This window comes from Hyla sarda, chromosome 9, assembly GCF_029499605.1.
Source record: "Hyla sarda isolate aHylSar1 chromosome 9, aHylSar1.hap1, whole genome shotgun sequence".
Classification (NCBI taxonomy): Eukaryota; Metazoa; Chordata; class Amphibia; order Anura; family Hylidae; genus Hyla; species Hyla sarda.
In genome coordinates, this window is record NC_079197.1 from 151,954,552 (window position 1) to 151,959,551 (window position 5,000).

A 5,000-nucleotide genomic window follows, 5' to 3' on the forward strand; every position below is an offset into this window, starting at 1 on the left:
CGGCCATCCTGACAAACACAGCTTCCTTTCCTTTCCTTTCCTTTTCCTCTTCCCCCTTGGGAACACTATAAATGTTAAATATCCCTTTGTTATAGTCGGAGGATGAAGAATATCAATGTTTGTTGATTAGAGAGAGAAACAGCAATCTCTTTTTTTTTCAGAAGTGGGAGATCAGTGATAAGTGGAAATCATCTTTTACACATTGTAGTTCATCTTGGATCGCTTTAAAGTGGTTCGAAATCCTTAACGCAGGCCAACCAAACAAGACCGCGTGGCCTAATGGATAAGGTGTCTGACTTCGAATCAGAAGATTGAGGGTTCGAGTCCCTTCGTGGTCGCATATGGTTGACGTGTTCATTTCCTCTTTTAACGTTCGTAAGAATGTGCTCTCATGACTCCTAAGAGTAGAATATCAGTTAGAGGCACGTGACCGTGTCTTAGGCCAAAAACGCATTGTCAGAAGTGGGATTTGAACCCACGGCTCCATCTGGAGACCAGAACACCCAAGTATGGGGAAGAAACTACTCTTGAGTCTGGCGCCTTAGACCACTCGGCCATCCTGACAAACACAGCTACCATACCCTTTCCTCTTCCCCCTTGGGAACACTAAAAATGTTAAATATCCCTTTGTTATTGTCGGAGAATGAAGAATATCAATGTTTGTTGATTAGAGAGAGAAACAGCAATCTTTTTTTTTTTCAGAAGTGGGAGATCAGTGATAAGTGGAAATCATCTTTTACACATTGTAATTAATCTTGGATAGTTTTAAAGTGGTTCGAAATCCTTTACGCAGGCCAACCAAACAAGACCGCGTGGCCTAATGGATAAGGTGTCTGACTTCGAATCAGAAGATTGAGGGTTCGAGTCCCTTCGTGGTCGCATATGGTTGACGTGTTCATTTCCTCTTTTAACGTTCGTAAGAATGTGCTCTCATGACTCCTAAGAGTAGAATATCAGTTAGAGGCACGTGACCGTGTCTTAGGCCAAAAACGCATTGTCAGAAGTGGGATTTGAACCCACGCCTCCATCTGGAGACCAGAACACCCAAGTATGGGGAAGAAACTACTCTTGAGTCTGGCGCCTTAGACCACTCGGCCATCCTGACAAACACAGCTTCCTTACCTTTTCCTCTTCCCCCTTGGGAACACTATAAATGTTAAATATCCCTTTGTTATAGTCGGAGGATGAAGAATATCAATGTTTGTTGATTAGAGAGAGAAACAGCAATCTTTTTTTTTTCAGAGTTGGGAGATCAGTGATAAATGGAAATCATCTTTTACACATTGTAGTTCATCTTGGATCGCTTTAAAGTGGTTCGAAATCCTTAACGCAGGCCAACCAAACAAGACCGCATGGCCTAATGGATAAGGCGTCTGACTTCGGATCAGAAGATTGAGGGTTTGAGTCCCTTGTGGTCGCATTTGGTTGACTTGTTCATTTCCTCTTTTAACGTTCGTAAGAATGTGCTCTCATGACTCCTAAAAGTAGAATATCAGTTAGAGGCACGTGACCGTGTCTTAGGCCAAAAACGCATTGTCAGAAGTGGGATTTGAACCCACGCCTCCATCTGAAGACCAGAACACCCAAATATGGGGAAGAAACTTCTCTTGAGTTTGGCACCTTAGACCACTCGGCCATCCTGACTAACACAGCTACCGTATCTTTTCCTCTTCCCCCTTGGGAACACTAAAAATTATAAATATCCCTTTGTTATTGTCGGAGAATGAGGAATATCAATGTTTGTTGATTAGAGAGAGAAACAGCAATCTTTTTTTTTTTTCAGAAGTGGGAGATCAGTGATAAGTGGAAATCATCTTTTACACATTGTAATTAATCTTGGATAGTTTTAAAGTAGTTCGGAATCCTTAACTCGGGCCAACCAGTCAGGACCGTGTGGCCTAATGGATAAGGCGTCTGACTTCGAATCAGAAGATTGAGGGTTCGAGTCCCTTCGTGGTCGCAGTGGCACTTGGTTGATGTGTTCATCTCCTTTTAACGTTCGTAAGAATGTGCTCTCATGACTCCTAAAAGTAAAATATCAGTTAGAGGCACGTGACCGTGTCTTAGGCCAAAAACACATTGTCAGAAATGGGATTTGAACCCACGCCTCCATCTGGAGACCAGAACACCCAAGTATGGGGAAGAAACTACTCTTGAGTCTGGCGCCTTAGACCACTCGGCCATCCTGACAAACACAGCTACCATACCCTTTCCTCTTCCCCCTTGGGAACACTAAAAATGTTAAATATCCCTTTGTTATTGTCGGAGAATGAAGAATATCAATGTTTGTTGATTAGAGAGAGAAACAGCAATCTTTTTTTTTTTCAGAAGTGGGATATCAGTGATAAGTGGAAATCATCTTTTACACATTGTAATTAATCTTGGATAGTTTTAAAGTAGTTCGGAATCCTTAACACTGGCCAACCAGTCAGGACCGTGTGGCCTAATGGATAAGGCGTCTGACTTCGGATCAGAAGATTGAGGGTTCGAGTCCCTTCGTGGTCGCAGTGGCACTTGGTTGACGTGTTCATCTCCTTTTAACGTTCGTAAGAATGTGCTCTCATGACTTCTAAAAGTAAAATATCAGTTAGAGGCACGTGACCGTGTCTTAGGCCAAAAACGCATTGTCAGAAGTGGGATTTGAACCCACGCCTCCATCTGGAGACCAGAACACCCAAGTATGGGGAAGAAACTACTCTTGAGTCTGGCACCTTAGACCACTCGGCCATCCTGACAAACACAGCTTCCTTACCTTTTCCTCTTCCCCCTTGGGAACACTATAAATGTTAAATATCCCTTTGTTATAGTCGGAGGATGAAGAATATCAATGTTTGTTGATTAGAGAGAGAAACAGCAATCTCTTTTTTTTTCAGAAGTGGGAGATCAGTGATAAGTGGAAATCATGTTTTACACATTGTAGTTCATCTTGGATCGCTTTGAAGTTGTTTGAAATCCTTAACGCAGGCCAACCAAACAAGACCGTGTGGCCTAATGGATAAGGCGTCTGACTTCGAATCAGAAGATTGAGGGTTCGAGTCCCTTCGTGGTCGCATTTGGTTGACGTGTTCATCTCCTTTTAACGTTCGTAAGAATGTGCTCTCATGACTCCTAAAAGTAAAAAGTCAGTTAGAGGCACGTGACCGTGTCTTAGGCCAAAAATACATTGTCAGAAGTGGGATTTGAACCCACACCTCCGTCTGGAGACCAGAACACCCAAGTATGGGGAAGAAACTACTCTTGAGTCTGGTGCCTTAGACCACTCGGCCATCCTGACAAACACAGCTTCCTTACTTTTTCCTCTTCCCCCTTGGGAACACTATAAATGTTAAATATCCCTTTGTTATAGTCGGAGGATGAAGAATATCAATGTTTGTTGATTAGAGAGAGAAACAGCAATCTCTTTTTTTTTCAGAAGTGGGAGATCAGTGATAAGTGGAAATCATCTTTTACACATTGTAGTTCATCTTGGATCGCTTTAAAGTGGTTCGAAATCCTTAACGCAGGCCAACGAAACAAGACCGCGTGGCCTAATGGATAAGGCGTCTTACTTCGAATCAGAAGATTGAGGGTTGGAGTCCCTTCGTGGTCGCATTTGGTTGACGTGTTCATCTCCTTTTAACGTTCGTAAGAATGTGCTCTCATGACTCCTAAAAGTAAAATGTCAGTTAGAGGCACGTGACTGTGTCTTAGGCCAAAAACGCATTGTCAGAAGTGGGATTTGAACCCACGCCTCCAGCTGGAGACCAGAACACCCAAATATTGGGAAGAAACTACTCTTGAGTCTGGCGCCTTAGACCACTCGGCCATCCTGACAAACACAGCTTCCTTACCTTTTCCTCTTCCCCCTTGGGAACACTAAAAATGTTAAATATCCCTTTGTTATAGTCGGAGGATGAAGAATATCAATGTTTGTTGATTAGAGAGAGAAACAGCAATCTCTTTTTTTTCAGAAGTGGGAGATCAGTGATAAGTGGAAATCATCTTTTACACATTGTAGTTCATCTTGGATCGATTTAAAGTGGTTCGAAATCCTTAACGCAAGCCAACCAAACAAGACCGCGTGGCCTAATGGATAAGGCGTCTGACTTCGAATCAGAAGATTGAGGGTTCGAGTCCCGTGTGGTCGCATTTGGTTGACGTGTTCATTTCCTCTTTTAACGTTCGTAAGAATGTGCTCTCATGACTCCTAAAAGTAGAATATCAGTTAGAGGCACGTGACCGTGTCTTAGGCCAAAAACACATTGTCAGAAGTGGGATTTGAACCCACGCCTCCATCTGGAGACCAGAACACCCAAGTATGGGGAAGAAACTACTCTTGAGTCTGGCGCCTTAGACCACTCAGCCATCCTGACAAACACAGCTACCATACCCTTTCCTCTTCCCCCTTGGGAACACTAAAAATGTTAAATATCCCTTTGTTATTGTCGGAGAATGAAGAATATCAATGTTTGTTGATTAGAGAGAGAAACAGCAATCTTTTTTTTTTTCAGAAGTGGGAGATCAGTGATAAGTGGAACTCATCTTTTACACATTGTAATTAATCTTGGATAGTTTTAAAGTAGTTCGGAATCCTTAACACTGGCCAACCAGTCAGGACCGTGTGCCTAATGGATTAGGCGTCTGACTTCGGATCAGAAGATTGAGGGTTCGAGTCCCTTCGTGGTCGCAGTGGCACTTGGTTGACGTGTTCATCTCCTTTTAACGTTCGTAAGAATGTGCTCTCATGACTCCTAAAAGTAAAATATCAGTTAGAGGCACGTGACCGTGTCTTAGGCCAAAAACACATTGTCAGAAGTGGGATTTGAACCCACGCCTCCATCTGGAGACCAGAACACCCAAGTATGGGGAAGAAACTACTCTTGAGTCTGGCGCCTTAGACCACTCGGCCATCCTGACAAACACAGCTTCCTTACCTTTTCCTCTTCCCCCTTGGGAACACTAAAAATGTTAAGTATCCCTTTGTTATAGTCGGAGGATGAAGAATATCAATGTTTGTTGAT

The 5,000-nt window shown here is 43.0% G+C and overlaps 12 non-coding genes across 12 annotated transcripts in view; 5 read left to right on the forward strand and 7 right to left on the reverse strand.

Annotated features, from left to right (window-relative positions):
• Positions 1–13, reverse strand: part of TRNAL-CAA (transfer RNA leucine (anticodon CAA)) — a 110-nt gene extending 97 nt beyond the window's left edge. Inside the window, exon 1 of the tRNA in view lies at positions 1–13. This exon is cut by the window's left edge and continues 25 nt beyond it. This is a non-coding gene — a tRNA (tRNA-Leu).
• Positions 14–265: 252 nt separating this feature from the next.
• On the forward strand, positions 266–338 carry TRNAR-UCG (transfer RNA arginine (anticodon UCG)). Its single transcript has one exon. It is a non-coding gene; the product is annotated as a tRNA-Arg (tRNA).
• A 468-nt stretch (positions 339–806) lies between these two features.
• TRNAR-UCG (transfer RNA arginine (anticodon UCG)) lies at positions 807–879 on the forward strand. The gene has a single exon. It is a non-coding gene; the product is annotated as a tRNA-Arg (tRNA).
• A 116-nt stretch (positions 880–995) lies between these two features.
• On the reverse strand, positions 996–1,105 carry TRNAL-CAA (transfer RNA leucine (anticodon CAA)). The gene is made up of 2 exons: positions 1,068–1,105; positions 996–1,041 (listed from the first exon to the last, which is right to left on the reverse strand). It is a non-coding gene; the product is annotated as a tRNA-Leu (tRNA).
• Positions 1,106–1,887: 782 nt separating this feature from the next.
• TRNAR-UCG (transfer RNA arginine (anticodon UCG)) lies at positions 1,888–1,960 on the forward strand. Its single transcript has one exon. It is a non-coding gene; the product is annotated as a tRNA-Arg (tRNA).
• A 120-nt stretch (positions 1,961–2,080) lies between these two features.
• On the reverse strand, positions 2,081–2,190 carry TRNAL-CAA (transfer RNA leucine (anticodon CAA)). The gene is made up of 2 exons: positions 2,153–2,190; positions 2,081–2,126 (listed from the first exon to the last, which is right to left on the reverse strand). It is a non-coding gene; the product is annotated as a tRNA-Leu (tRNA).
• A 242-nt stretch (positions 2,191–2,432) lies between these two features.
• Positions 2,433–2,505, forward strand: TRNAR-UCG (transfer RNA arginine (anticodon UCG)). Its single transcript has one exon. It is a non-coding gene; the product is annotated as a tRNA-Arg (tRNA).
• A 120-nt stretch (positions 2,506–2,625) lies between these two features.
• On the reverse strand, positions 2,626–2,735 carry TRNAL-CAA (transfer RNA leucine (anticodon CAA)). Its single transcript has 2 exons — positions 2,698–2,735; positions 2,626–2,671 (listed from the first exon to the last, which is right to left on the reverse strand). It is a non-coding gene; the product is annotated as a tRNA-Leu (tRNA).
• A 242-nt stretch (positions 2,736–2,977) lies between these two features.
• Positions 2,978–3,050, forward strand: TRNAR-UCG (transfer RNA arginine (anticodon UCG)). The gene has a single exon. It is a non-coding gene; the product is annotated as a tRNA-Arg (tRNA).
• Positions 3,051–3,703: 653 nt separating this feature from the next.
• Positions 3,704–3,813, reverse strand: TRNAL-CAA (transfer RNA leucine (anticodon CAA)). Its single transcript has 2 exons — positions 3,776–3,813; positions 3,704–3,749 (listed from the first exon to the last, which is right to left on the reverse strand). It is a non-coding gene; the product is annotated as a tRNA-Leu (tRNA).
• A 429-nt stretch (positions 3,814–4,242) lies between these two features.
• On the reverse strand, positions 4,243–4,352 carry TRNAL-CAA (transfer RNA leucine (anticodon CAA)). The gene is made up of 2 exons: positions 4,315–4,352; positions 4,243–4,288 (listed from the first exon to the last, which is right to left on the reverse strand). It is a non-coding gene; the product is annotated as a tRNA-Leu (tRNA).
• A 434-nt stretch (positions 4,353–4,786) lies between these two features.
• Positions 4,787–4,896, reverse strand: TRNAL-CAA (transfer RNA leucine (anticodon CAA)). Its single transcript has 2 exons — positions 4,859–4,896; positions 4,787–4,832 (listed from the first exon to the last, which is right to left on the reverse strand). It is a non-coding gene; the product is annotated as a tRNA-Leu (tRNA).
• Positions 4,897–5,000: the final 104 nt, after the last annotated feature.